The 14,909-nt window shown below is 43.9% G+C and overlaps 1 long non-coding RNA gene across 1 annotated transcript in view; it reads left to right on the top strand.

Moving 5' to 3' along the window:
- LOC147028019 (uncharacterized) overlaps positions 1-14,053 on the top strand; it is a 102,107-nt gene extending 88,054 nt beyond the window's left edge. Inside the window, exons 3-4 of the long non-coding RNA XR_015057386.1 lie at positions 9,463-9,599; positions 13,338-14,053. This is a non-coding gene — a long non-coding RNA (uncharacterized LOC147028019). The remainder of the gene's footprint in view (positions 1-9,462; positions 9,600-13,337) is intronic.
- The last annotated feature ends 856 nt before the right edge of the window (positions 14,054-14,909 follow it).

Raw genomic sequence — 14,909 nt, 5'->3', positions numbered from 1 at the left:
TGAATGTTCATCGGTTTTTGAAATATCACGTACACAAAAGTACATGGACGGTTGATCGATCGGTCGAAAATAGCTCATTTTTAATGTCGCCCATCTCTTACCTTGTCAGATGGGTGGGAAACAATCGTACCTGGAGGGCTGCGATCGAAGTTCAGTGATGGTTCGCGGTACAGCCAACTTGTAATTTAGTAAATGCTCAAGTACTGCTGGTTTCGACCAATCACAGGAAACCGATGATGTTCAGTTTTAGTTTTCACTGTGCTTCATTTCAGCCAATCATGGTTTTTGAGCTTTGATGAGTCATTGTTTTCGTCCACTTGTACGATCACCTTTCATAACGAGCCTTTTGTTGTTTTTTGCGCACTGTTCATTGTAATAATCAGACCAGCATATGTAATGAAGCCCAGTTTAATAATGAATCGTCATCGATCAGGAAATGACGTGCGGAAATCCTGGAACACCACATCTCCAAGATCTAGTAGCCACACAACAGTTAATAATGGCGCTCAAATGTAAAACGATGGACTCAATTAATTGTGCCAAAAGGCAGAGAAAGCTTATGACATTGTGGAAAAATCTATTGTTTGATACGTGGGCAAGAGGTGAAATCATTGGGCTGCCATTCCGGGATCATTGAATCAACTGTGTGGTGAACGCGACTAAATGTGGTAAAGTGGGAGAAATCATTGTGGATTTACTCACGTTTCCAAACAGCACCCAGGGCCAAAGGCTCCAATTCAACCATCGGTAGAACATGATGCTGTGAAAAACTATACACCGCAGCTCATGGAACTTATCAAGGCGAAGAGATTAATGCCAGAGCAGGTTTTTAACACCGAAGAGATGGGATTATTTTGAAAGAGGATGCCATCACGTGCCATTTTTGTTTTTTGTACACCTTGTCGAGGCTCATATGAGAGCGAACACACAACGCACAGCAAGGGGGGCATGAGACAAGAGGGATAAGAGTGGGAAGGACAAAACAGTGGGGAACATAGACATTAGGAGATCTGTGGAAGGGAGAGGGAAGGGGTGGGGAACATGTAGAATACAAGATGGATATTACAGGGACTTTCAGGAAAGAAAGCAGGGAAGTTGAAGGAGGTGGGTTTGGGTTGGATTAATGGGGGTAGGAAAGATCGAGGAGTTGGATGGGGGACGAGAAGAGGTGGTGGTGAACAGCTGTTTTGAAGACCTGGAGGGAAGAATGGGATTGAACAGTGACGGAGATTATTCCAAAGGTGGGGAAAAAGAGGAATGAAAGAGTGAAGGTGAGCAGTGATTCGTGATTTTGGTAGTTGGTAGCAGACAGATAGACAACCGACCTGCCTGTGGTGAGAGAGTGAGAGGTCCAAAGATGCAGCCTCATCGCAGGAGATACCAATGATCCAAAATGCCTTGGTTTCCACAGCATGAAGCTGAGAAAGTTGGGAGTTTGGAGCACCAGCCCAGAGGGGAGAGCAGCACTCCATCAGGCTGCGGACGAAAGCTTTGTATGTGGTGAGGAGCTCAGGTGGGCCGAGGAAGGACTTTGCATGACAAAAGATTCCCAGTCGGCGGCTGGCTTTGGAGGCCGGGCTGGAAATGTGGCTTTCCCCGGAAAGATCATGGCAGATAGTGAGACCCAGAAGCTTGAAGGAAAGGACTTCTTCCAGAGGATTGTTGAGAAAGTAGATGAGGGGGAGGGGGGATTCCAAACGGTCTTTTCGGAGAGACATCATGAGAGTGTGAGATTTGTCAGGATTGAAAGACATGATATTTGTCATTGAAAGACATTGAGAACCTCCATCCATTGTTGGGAGAGTAGAAGCAGCACATCCAGGGGAGAGTGACCTGGTCTGAAACCAAATTGATGATCGGAAATCAAGCCATTGGAGAAGACGAAGGATTTAATGTCTGAAGCGATGATATATTTCACAACCTTGCTGATGATTGGGAGAAGGCTGATTGGTCTGCAGTTGCAGGGATCTGTTTTTGCACTTTTTTAATGCAGGGCAGTGATGTTTGCTAATTTCCAAGCAGATGGCAGATGATCTTGAGCAAATGAGAGGGTGAATAGAACAGAGAGAGAGGGTGAGCAAGAGTGGAGGAGCAGGTTTTTAGGACACGTGCGCTGATGCCAGCTGGACCGGTTGCAAAATCTGAGTCGAGGTTTGACAGCAAGCCTTCCACTTTGTCAGAAGAAAAGGACACAGAGTCCAGGCACAGTTGGGTGCGACTGGGTAAGGTGGGTACAGAAAGCGATGTGTTTCGGACACAAGATTTTGATGCAAGCACCGAGTTTAGGCATTCAGTCTTTTCATGTGTGGTATCAGCAGTGCGGCCATTTGAGGTAAGGGAGGGGATGGAGGGGAAGATACACCAGAAACAGATTTGATTGGACGCCACCAGGATTTGGAGGAGGGAGAGAGGTTTGAGGGTTCAGCATTGAGCAGAGAAAGATGTTGTTTTCTGCCTCTCCTGAGGGTGGATACACACTGGTTCCGATCTTTATGGAAGGAACTGAGATTACCCTCAGTTGGGTTTGCTTTCCATGAAGCAAAGGCAAGTTGTTTCAGGACAACTGCCTCATCACAAGCTTCACTGAACCATGCGCAAAGAAGGGCCCGACAACTGAAGACGAGAGTGGATAAATCTGTGCATGAGGGAGAGCAAGCTTCTTTGAAAGAATTCCCAGGATGAGTTAATGTTGGAGAAAGTAGCGATGGGAGACCAGTCAAGAAGTTTGCTGGCTGCCTCGAGACCCTGCCAGTCGGCTTGAGTGAAATGCCAGACTCGACAGCACTGATGTGGTTCTCTGATAACAGCCAGAGAGATGTCCACTTTGTCAAGCATGTGCTCAGAAAAACCGATTGGAGAGGAGGAAGAACAGCAGATGTTTTCACGGAAATTTGTGAAAATCAGATCCAGAAGAGATCGAGTACCATTGGTTGAGATCTGGGTCGGGAAATTGACCGATTGAGTCAGTCCCAAAGGAAACCTTCCTGTCCAAGCAGGAAAGATCTGCTCCGAGTCACGGTGGCTAAGAATTGTGTTACCCTTATATGTGGCAATGCAGCAAGTGGCTTTGTTGTGCTCACGATGATCAAATAGTCATCGCAAGTTCGACAACCACATCTTTCGAAACTCCACCCTCCCACACTCCAACAGCAGCATCATAATTATCCCAAGGTAAGTCTTGTGTTTTATATTTACAGAAGAGTACAGTAGAGTATGTAATATGTTTTCTGTCACTCACCTCTCTGTTTTGTAAAAATCAAATCGCTGTTTTGTCATAAATTTAAAGGTAAAAGTCTTGTGTTTGTGTTTATTTTATAGTTTTTATTTTATTGAAGTGTTTATTTCAATGTTAACATGCTTTGTATTTATTTTACATGTTTATTACCTCCGCCATCGAAAGTGGGGGTTGTGTTTTCACCCCTCTCTGCCTGTCTGTCTGTCTGTCTGTCTGTGTCTGTTTGGCTGTCTTTGTGTGGGATATCTCAAAAAGTTGTGGACGGATTCGGACAAAACTTGGTGGACACGTTGGGTGTTGACCAGAACAAATTGATTCGATTTTGGTGAAGATCCAAATGTGGATCTGGATATGAGAATTATTATCTTGCCAAAACGAAGTTTTTGCAAGATATGTTCGTAAGCTTGTCTGTTTTTTTTATTTTATTTTTTTGTTTGTCTGTAATCACGATAAAAAAAATTCTGCAGAGCCCAGTTATCATTGGAAAATTTTGTAACTTCGCATCTCAGAGGCCTACAGAGGTCCCTTTCAGCGCATAAAATTTTGAAGGTCAAGGTCACTTTGTCGCAAATCAGGGGAGTCGACGAAACCCTTATTTTCTGAGTAATTTTGATCGGATTGTCTTCGAACTTCAAGGGAATATAGTTCATGGTCTGGCGCTCAGCTGATTAATTTTTGGTGGCGATTGGCCTTGACCTTCATGGTTCGCGCCTGAGGTCAAACAAATTTGACCCCAAGGTCAAATTTTCAAGTTTTAGGAACCATATCGTGTCGTACCTCAAATTGAACACCTCGATGAGTGCTTTCTCGATATGTCAAGCTTGAGACATTATGACGTCATTTGGTGACGTTATGAGGCAAACGCATATTTTTCATGGTTACTCTGTAGAACGATTCTCATCGGAATCTCTCGTAGGCAGATATTCTTCAAGGAGTCGCTCCTGGTGGATAGCAGCTCTGTTCACCTCAGTGTGACCTTAAAGAAGTCACACGTGGTCACCTTTTGGCAAGATGCGGGTCACCCTGCGGGTGACATTGGTTTATTTAATTTTTTAATTGATTCTTCACCATTGAGAGTTCAGCTCAAAAACTATAACATGGCATGATATCTCAAAAAGTTATTGGGCCCGATATGTTCTCGTGAATTAGGCATTACGCGGTGGAGGTATGCTCTCTACCGAGTGCCCTTCCAGTTTCAATTGTGATGTGTTTATTGCTTGCTGCCGCCCACCTTTTTTTTTCGCGAAGCCCAGGAACAAGACGTGTCTTTCCTCCCCCAAGACGTGTCTGCTTCCCAAGTATCTCTCCCTGGTTACTCCCTCCTCCAGTATGACAGTCCTTAGCCTCGTCCTGGTGGAGGAGTTGCTCTCTTCATCAAAGACTATTCATCACTCTCGATGCACTGCCCTCACTCCCCCACACCCCCAGGAATACCTCTGGCTACGTCTTCCCCTCCACTCCAATCTCATGTTTAGATGTGTACTCGACCGTCCACCTAACAGTGATGACTCCATCTACACCTCACTATCCGAAAACATGGACCAACTTCTATCTTCTCATCCAAACTCTCTCTTCCTCATATGTGGTGACTTCAATTGTCATCATGCCAGTTGGTGAGGTGTGGGTACCTCGCTCACCTGTCATGGCACCTCCGCAAAAGCTTTCTGCGACTCATTGGGACTGACTCAATCGGTAAACTTCCCTACCCGGATCTCAACCAATGGTACTCCGTCTCTTCTGGATCTGATTTTGACAAATTTCCCTGACAATATCTGCTGCTCTTTCTCCGCTCCAATCGGTTCTTCTGACCACGTCCTTGTCAAAGTGGACATCTCTCTGGATATTATCAGAGAACCACCTCACCGTCGTCGAGTCTGGCATTTCACTCTTAGCCGACTGGCAGGGTCTCCAAGCAGCCCTCAAACTTATAGACTGGTCTCCTATCGCTACTTTCTCTAACATCAACTCATCCTGGGAATTCTTTCAAAGAAACTTGCTCTCCCTCATGCACAGATTTATCCCCTCTCGTCTTCAGTTGTCCTCCCCTTCCTCCCACCCTTGGTTCACTGAAGCTTGTGGTGAGGCAGTTGTCCTGAAACAACTTGCCTTTGCCTCATGGAAAGCAAACCCAACTGAGGGCAATCTCAGTTCCTTCCATAAAGCTCGAAACAAGTGTGTATCTACCCTCAGGAGAGCCAGAAAACTACATCTTTCTCATCTCAAGTCTGAACTCTCAAACCTCTCTCCATCCTCACAATCCTGGTAGCATCGAATCAAATCTGTTTCTGGTGTATGTTCCCCCTCCATTCCCTACTTTACCTCAAATGGCCGCACTGCTGATACCGCACGTGAAAAATCTGAATGCCTAAACTCGGTGTTTGCAGCTAAATCTTGTGTCCAAAACCCATCACTTTCTCTACCCACCTTACCCAGTCGCACCCAACTGTCGCTGGACTCTGTGTCCTTTCTCCTGACAAGGTGGAGAGCTTGCTGTCAAACCTCGACTCAGATTCTGCAACCGGTCCAGACGGCATCAGCCCACGTGTCCTCAAAGCCTGCTCTTCTGCTCTTGCTCACCCTCTCTCTGTTCTATTCACCCTCTCATTTGCTCAAGGTCATCTGCCTGGTGTTGGCTCAGTGGTTAGGGTGGCGTCTTGGGATCCTGGGGTCCTGAGTTCAAGCCCCGTCGGCCGCTGAATCAATACACCAGGAGGTGGACTCAGCCTGTCATCCTTCCGAGGTTGGCAAAATGAGTACCAGTTCCAGTGTGTGTACTGGTAGAGGGGCACTGCATCAGCGACACAGTCACGTTTCAAGAAATGATAGCTACCCCGACAGCCAAGCTGCCATACGACCACCACCAACTTCTTCTCTGCAACTACACACACAATTTTAATGAAACTTTACCACAATGTTCATCACCGTGTATATATCAAATTTTGTTCATGCCATTCAAAAAGTTTGGGCCCTAATGGGGTCTACGTGGGTTGTCCCCCCAAATCGGTATTTGCTTTCTTCTCAGAAACTATAAGTGCAATTCTGATGATACTTGGCCACAACCTTCATTACCCTCATCATAGATGGTACACTCTGATATAGTTTCGTAGTCTTGGTGAGACTAAATTTGTAAGCAGACTGAGCTTATCCAGATTATCCTGTGGTCGAGCTCCCAGGAAGTTTTCGAACGTCTTTAACCAGTGTTTCCATTCTTGTGCCACCGAGGGTGAACTGGGATCCGAATCCAGCCTCTCTGGTCTCAGCAAACGCTCCATTCCAGTGGAGGCCGAGGCGCTTTTCTGGTCCACTCCAACCGGGTGAGTTTTGTGAGAATAAATTATTGTTGTTATAATAACACTGAACAACAAAAATTTTTTACTGGAGATGTGTAAAGTGATTTAGACTAATTTGGGTACGCTGATTTCAAAAATCATAACCGTTTTGCTGTATCACGTCAGGATTTTCAGTAACAGAAATATTCCCATTGCCTAGAAGTCAGGATTTCAATGAAATTTACAAAAATTCATTTATTCATTTATTTCATCATGAATGCTTCAAAATTATAGAAATTACAGAAAAACTCCACTAGAATGTAATTAAAAATGCTTTAGGCATTTGGCTTTGCGTTTGTGCTGCTCTGTGTCAGTTTCACGATGCAGGAACCAGCAGAAATCGCCCATCATGTTCGGGTTGTGCCGCCCTTGGTAACGCGTCTCCATGAGTGAAATCTCTTGGTGGAATCGCTCGCCGTGCTCGTCCGAGACTGCTCCCAAGTTGTCAGGGAAGAAGTTCAGGTGCTGGTGTAGGAAATGGATTTTCAGGGACATCCTGGAGCCAAGTTTCCTGAAGGACTCCAGCAGCTGCTGCACTATTTCTTCATAGTTGTCCGCGCGCTCGTTCCCCAAGAAGTTGTCCGTCACAGCTTTGAAGCTCCTCCACGCTGCCAGCTCTTTGGGGTTTAGAGTTGTCGGAAAAGTTTCGTCCTTCATAATCTGTCGGATTTGCGGTCCAACAAAGACACCAGCCTTGATCTTGGCCTCCGACAAGGTGTTGCCAAACTTTTCCTTGAGGTATAAAAACCCACGCCCATTCAGATCCATTGCCCGTACAAAACTTTTCATCAAGCCGAGCTTTATGTGGAGTGGTGGAAGGAAAACCTTGGCTGGGTCGACAAGGGCGACATGCTTCACGTTGTGTCGACCAGGTACATGCTCTTTTCGCTCTTCCCAATCTTTCTTCGTCCAGTGATTCTTGTCGTCTCTGCTATCCCAGAGACAAAGGAAGCACATGTATTTCGTGTAGCCTGACTGCAGCCCTAACAACAGCGCCACCACTTTCAAGTCTCCGCAGATGTGCCAGTTGAAGTCATTGTACTTGATGGAATCAAGCAGCTGCCGCATAGTCTCATAGGTCTCTGTCATGCCGAACGCGTGAGCCAGTGGGACTGATGGTTTCTCGTTGCCATTGTGGAGCAAAACAGCCTTCAAGCTGTTCTTCCCCGAGTCGATGAAGAGGCGCCAGTCTGCAGGATCGTGATCACACCCAAGTTCTTTCAACAGACCGTTGATGTCACTGCAGAATGTCATCGTGTCTTCCATCTCAAAGAACTCAGCCATGTCTCTGTGACGTGCTCTGAACAAGGATATCTTGGTGTTAGGTTCAAGTAGATTCCACTGCTGCAGCCTTGATCCAAGCAGCTCTGCCTTCGCCTTTGACAGCGAGAGATCTCTTACAAGATCATTTAAGTCTCCCTGGTTCAGAAGGTGTGATTCTTGAGTGTCGGGTTCAAAAGGTTCATCATCACCATCCTCTTCACCACTGCTTACAGCTATGTTCTGATCAGCTGGAGGTGTTGGAACGGGGTTCTCGTCATCATGAGGCACAGGTTTACGAGCAGAGACGCAGTCAGCGTACTTGATGTGACCTTTATTCTTCTTGTTGAAGCCGGCGATGCTTGTGCAGCAGAAATAACAATCATCATGATGATTCTGCGGCTCACGCCATATCATGGGCACCGCAAATGGCATGCTCGCGCGCTTGCCCACCAACCACTGAGTCAAGGTTGTGTGACAGCTTGTGCAGCAGATGTGTGGTGCCCAGCTCTGTTCTTGGTCCCCCACCTTACACCCGAAGTAGTGAAAGTAGGCGGCCTTCATTTTCACTGCTGTAGATATACTTCGCTGTTGATCGGTATACCGACCACAGACATAACAGAAGTTGTCAGGATGATTGGTACAGGAACGCCTACTCATCTTTATCTGAAAGAAAGAAATATAACACAAGTTAACAACAATTGTACGAAATAGACATGTTAAAGACATATGTAAATTTCATTGAAATCCTGACTTCTAGGCAATGGGAATATTTCTGTTCCTGAAAATCCTGACGTGATACAGCAAAACGGTTATGATTTTTGAAATCAGCGTACCCAAATTAGTCTTAATCACTTTACACATCTCCAGTAAAAAAAATTTTTTGAAATTTGTTGTTCAGTGTAATCAACAATAGACCTTTTCGATCGGCTTTATTCTCACAAAACTCATTCGCATATCGACAACAGAAATATACACAGGGTAAGAATAACAAAATACAATAACTGCGACACAAAATACTGAAGGCAGATACCACATAGACATCACATAATAACAAAGTTAAACTCCATACTCTAATACCAATTGCATTCCTCAGAGTACATTATTCCTAATATAGTATATAACATACCTATATTGTTCCAGCATGACTTTCCATGGAGTATGTGGTATACATGTCAACACCAGCCATTGACCTTCATATACAGTGCTGCCACATCCGCCCAATCACCGTTGCCACTAATTGCAGTACAGCACTTCATTATCACAACAATACTATTTGTTGCTTTGCTCTCTTTTTCTTGGACATTTATTTTTACTCGATTATGTATCAAGACTGTTGCTTGGATTTTAAGAGTGGGAAGGGAGCATTAATTTCTTCAGGGGATTGTCAGTGAGGTTTGTAGGTTTGGCTCATTTAATCTGCAGTATAATTGAGGTTTTGGTTATATGGAAATGTGAGGTATTAAATGAGAACTTAATTTATAACTTGGGTTATCAGTGCAGACTTGGTGGGCCCAACAGTTTCTTCTTGTGTGGATTTTCCATACAATTCCTCAGAAAAGGTTCATCTGCTTTCACTTTTACGGAATGATTATATTGAGTTTGTGTTGCATTAACCATTTATGTTTTGTCTTTTAGATACAATGACCATAGTGGCTGAATTTCCTTGAGTTGAGAAAGAAACTGTGGCTCCTCTCTCCAAAGTTTCAACACCGGTAGCCAAAGCAACCAAAATACAGAAACCCAAGTCCACAGGAACGGGGTCAACAGCCAAGGTTCATAATAACACAGCATTGCGCACTTCACTTGAAACGTGTTACGTTGTCCATGTGTGGAATTTTTCCAGATCTATTTTGCTGCTCATGATTGCACACAAAACGATAAATGCAAAATTTACACATCTTTATGATTGCAGTGCAAAGCTGTGTGTGTGTGTGTGTGTGTGTGTGTGTGTGTGTGTGTGTGTGTGTGTGTGTGTGTGTGTGTGTGTGTGTGTGTGTGTGTGTGTGTGTGTGTGTGTGTGTGTGTGTGTGTGTGTGTGTGTGTGTGAGAGAGAGATGTAATTTTTGAAATGCCTGAGAATGAACGATATAGATGGCAGTGCATCAAGGTGTGCACAAACTCATCCTCAGGAACGGTTGCAGCGAACTATGGCAGGATCCACGTGGAAGGTATAAAATTGCGTTGTCGTTAAAATGGACATACACTGTTGTGGTTAAATTAGACAACATTGCCGAACTGTTCCTAAGGCCAACACAGCATCTGAGTTGAACCAGTTGTCAAACTAGCACACTCAACATCAGCCATGACCTTTCCTGGGTCGACCACACAGCAAAGCTGCCTTCCAAAGCCAGCCGTAGACCAGGAATCCTCCGACGGTCCAAATGTTTCCTCGGAAAATCAGAGCTGTTCAGTCTATAATGAAATGGAAGACCAAGAAGGAACATGAAGAAGTAAAGAGCAAAGATGGATCATCGGGTGGAACCTGGATAGGATTCGGGTTTCAGCCGCGATTCCACAACCCTCAAACTCATGCAAGCGCAGCCAAGTGAGCCTTACAGAAAATTTTCTGCTAGAACTCACTTCTCCTTCGAGAGATTGATAATGTCACAATTATGTGACGAAAGATAATTACGTTCCATCCATTGGGACCATACTCTGTACAGCTCCTTGGCTATTGGGCACAATCCTGGAGGGTCGCCACTCCGACGCAGGAGATTCGATTGGCTCAATCATATCAGCATGCTGGAACTCAATTTGTCGACCTTGGAAGGATGACAGGCGGCCAATTAATCCAACGGCCAGGCAGGATTTGTACTCAGGACCCGAGGATCCCAGGCCCACCACCCTAACCATTAAGTCAACACCAAAGAGTTACACTGAATGAAACCTCCCTGAACAATTGCATCCAGGATTGTCATGTCCAGCCCATGAAACAGACCTCTCAAAGATAGTTACACTCACATCAATCGAAGTAGGAATGTCCATGAAAACCTTTACAAAGCACCACAAAGCCATATTTACTTACTGGGTGGACTTCATTCAAGGTCATGGAGATATTCTGTTGATTTCTACAAACTACTTGGCAGACAAATCTGTTTTCCTCATGTGGTAAAAAGCAAGAACACAAAATGTGCGTCTTCATTGTCCACCGTTGGCTTGGAAGTGATGCCACAGACCGAGCCTGGCAAGTCCTGAAGAAAACTGCTGCTTGATTCAGGCTGTCATATTCTCAGACAGTCAAGATGAACAGGGGCACCTTCAAGGATCTGGCATACCTGAAAATGAGAAATTCAGTGCAGTAAAACTACAACACAGGATTACCAACATGCTCAGTGTCAAAGCAGTGTTCCTTCAACAAGGCAAAGCCATTCCACAATCGATAGACTGTTGCACGGCAAGTAAGTTTTCCACTTGCTGTGGAGTTCATTTTCAATAATTGGTAAACTCAATATCATGGGTGTAAATGTGTTCTTGGCTTATCTTGTTCATTCCAAAACCTTTGTGGCTAAGTCATACACTTTATCATAAGAGGAGCAGCCAGTCATGCAAACTGGCAGCACTGACTTTGCAATTGGTGTTTTATGGTCTGTGGCTTGAGCGTTGGAAGAAAGGGGATACTTGTGGAAGTCTCCCACTCAATTCAGAAGACCTGAAGTATATCCATCAAGAAATATCGTAACACAGATGAACTTCTCACCAATTCTCACTTTGGATTCTGCCAATCTGGATGACTATCATCAAAGGATGCGCAGGGTGGTAATTATCTTGCCCACAAAAGAGGGACTGGTGATGGGCACTCTGTCACAAGTTGTCCACTTCCTGAGACCATGCCACAATCAACCGGAATAAGTCAGTAGTGTGATGGAATACTCATTGCTCAGCTGGAAAGGAACATCCGAAACAACGGGGGAACCTGTCTCCTGAAGACAGAAATGTTTGCTTGGTTGGATCATCACCATCTGAAACCAATGTCTAATTTCTGCGTCATTCTGTTCTCTCTACATAAAGCATTTCAGTGTTCGATGTTATACCATTGATAAGAACAATGCCATATATAGCACTGATGCTGTGCCATCAATAAAAATGAGCAGATGCTACAGCTCACACCTCCTGCACTGCAACAGCCTTTCCCAGCCCCACAACCTGTATAATTTAGGTCAACAAGGGGAACATCATGCTGGAAACCAAACACCTTCAAGTTTCATTTCAAGTCAAACATCATCCTTGCTGTGATGTGCATTGCCACAATGAAGCAAAATTACTTCATCATAATTCGATTGCAAAACCCAGTTACACCCACCCAACGACCCTCATGGGCAAAGCTTTCGTGCAATGACCACAGTAGTTTTAGGTCATCTCGTCAGAGATGACTGAATAAAACCAGTCCCGATGTCCGTCCGTACGTACGTACGTCCCCATTTATTTCTTCCGATTTTCTTGATATTTGGTATGTGAGTGGATGTCGATGAGGGATGCACGGCGGTATGACCTTTGACCTGATTGAAGGTCAAGGTCAACATCAAGGTAACTCCAAAGTCATGAAATCGTCCATTTTCAAAATCTATCTCCTCCGCCGTTTATGATCCGATCTTCGAAATTCCTTCGGATTCTGATAATATTGAACAATATCTAAATTTGGTCAGGCCAGTTTTTTGAAATTCGTCCTGGTTATCAAGTCACGTGTCTTCAAATTTGGAAAAATCGTTGATGTGATACGGTCAAAATTTTTTTCGCCCAATCTTGATGAAACTTGCTCTGCAGGTCGGGGTCGATGGGTGATGCACGACGGTATGACTTTTGACACGATTGAAGGTCAATGTCAAGGTCACTCCAAAGTTGAAAAATCAGCTAATTTCAACATTATCTCTGCCATTTATTTTCCGATCTCGGCAGAATTTCCAACAGATCATGATAGTAGGGTACAATATCTGCATCTGGTCGGGTCGTATTGTTCGAATTTGGAATTTGATTTCTAAGGTTTTCTATCCTTTTTACTCCCGGGCTTTCCTCTGTACGTTGAACCAAAAGACAAGTCTACATCTAAGCTATTCTAAGCCGATCAGAGCTTCAGAGATGACCGTCACCCCCAACCAGGGGTAATTTTTCAAGAAGACACCAACTATCTTCTTTGGGTAACCTGGAATGTCCTCTAAATATCAATTATAAGCATTGTAATCCATGATGGTAGTTGCTCCACCATATTTGGGTCATTGCCAAGGAGCAAATAAATAAAGCAACCTGTCTTGTGAACAAAGCATGTTGGATTGGATCAACGAGGTGTTTGTGAACATGCAGGACAAATTAAATGTACATTAAATCGGTTGGGTTAGCGACTTTTACAAAAATATTTCCTTTGGTCGCAGGAAACCATTTATTGCTTTAACTTAGTGTTTTAACAACTGGAGAAACATTTTTTTCTCAGGAGGATTTTTAAATTGTTTGCATATTAAAATTGTTATGGGAGTTGATTTCCTCTTCTTTTTTTGATACATTTCTCCAAAATCATCCAGACAAATCAATGTCTGCAGTGAAGAAAAATGATCTGAGAAAACAATCAAAACGATGAAGGAAGCCCACAGTGCAGAAAAAGGAAAGTAAGAGATTTTTGTGGAAGAAACAAAAATTTCTAAAAATTTGACTTGAAATGGTTGTGGAACAAAAGAACCAATCAAAATTGACCTTCAAGCGATCAAGTTTCTGGAGAGCAGGTACGACTACATTGCATCATATTACACAGTTATATCTTGCAGACTTTCCCAATTCGTGTTGTATTTCAGCTTTGTTTCATTTAACTATGTCACAAATTATTTATGAGTGACTGTGTGGCAGTGATATTCCTTCAGTTCAAAGTGAATGCATGTGTGTTTAAGATTCAAGAAGGAATGAATTGTTAATGACGTATTAGTGGAGCATGGGAGACTGCAAGCAGAAGTTTGGATGCATCCTATGTGCACACCTAATAAATGTAGTCGCATCATGTATTTGATGAAGTGGATTGTGCTTGCATTCTGCAAGCAGCAAAAAAACTCAAGTAAATCAAGAATGGGTGATTAAAATGAGCTCTTAGTTTTACAGTTTACAGCTCCAGTCTTTTTAATGTAAATATGACAAAAATTATGAAATACAATTATTCCTTTCTTTCTAATGGGTTGCTCGGCAACATCAAGAGTCAGAGTTTATTATTCTAAGTTCAAGATAAACCTGAAGTGGTGGATCTGGAACTTATAAACCAAAGTGGAAAACAAACAGAGATTGTCATGTTCTTGTCGCAGATCCCATGTTGTACATCTTTAACAACAAAGCCAATTTGAGTTATCAGCGTGTTAATTGTCATCTTCCCTTCTTGACATGTTGAATGAATTTTGATTGGTAATAATTGATGTCACAGTCATGATTACATTTTGTGAATGTTCAATGCTAATGGCATCCAACGCCCCTGACTTCTTCCACTCATATTCAGCGTACAGCTCTTTACGGTATCCTCTCATCTTCTCTCCCTGTCAAGGCTGGAGTGCCCCAAGGCAGTGTCCTGGGCCCATTCTTGTTGTTCCTCTTCATCAACGAGCTTTCTCATTTCTTGGAAATCTGACATTTCTTTGCTGAGGATTCCACCCTCCACTGCATTATTTATAATCCTTCAAACAGGCAGGCAGAAGCCTTTTCCCTCTCTGCAGATCTTGAAAGACTCAGGAGCTGGTCCAACACTTGGAATGTGTCTGTCATTCCCGACACAAATATCAAACACTCACCCCGTCTCTCCGAAAGGATCATCTGGAAAACCTTCCTTTCTATTTCCTAAACACACCACTTGAAGAGGTTAAGTCACTCAAACTTTTGGGTCTCACCATGAGCCATGATCTTTCTTGGTCCTTATTTCCAAAGATGGCCTCCAAAGCCAGCCACCGACTCGGCATCCTTTGTTGTGCAAGGTCTTTCCTTGGCCAATGTGAGCTTTAGATGACCTTCAAGGCATTCATTCTCAGTTTGATGGAGCACTGCTCGCCTCTTTTGGCTGGTGCCCCTGCCTCACACCTTGCCCTTCTTGATGCCATGGAAAATAAGATCCTCAAAAACATTGGAAT

Source organism: Eptatretus burgeri, chromosome 4 (assembly GCF_056783735.1).
Source record: "Eptatretus burgeri isolate ZD-2024b chromosome 4, Ebu_testis_v1, whole genome shotgun sequence".
In the NCBI taxonomy this organism is placed as follows: domain Eukaryota; kingdom Metazoa; phylum Chordata; class Myxini; order Myxiniformes; family Myxinidae; genus Eptatretus; species Eptatretus burgeri.
This window is presented reverse-complemented; position numbering and strand designations above follow the sequence as displayed.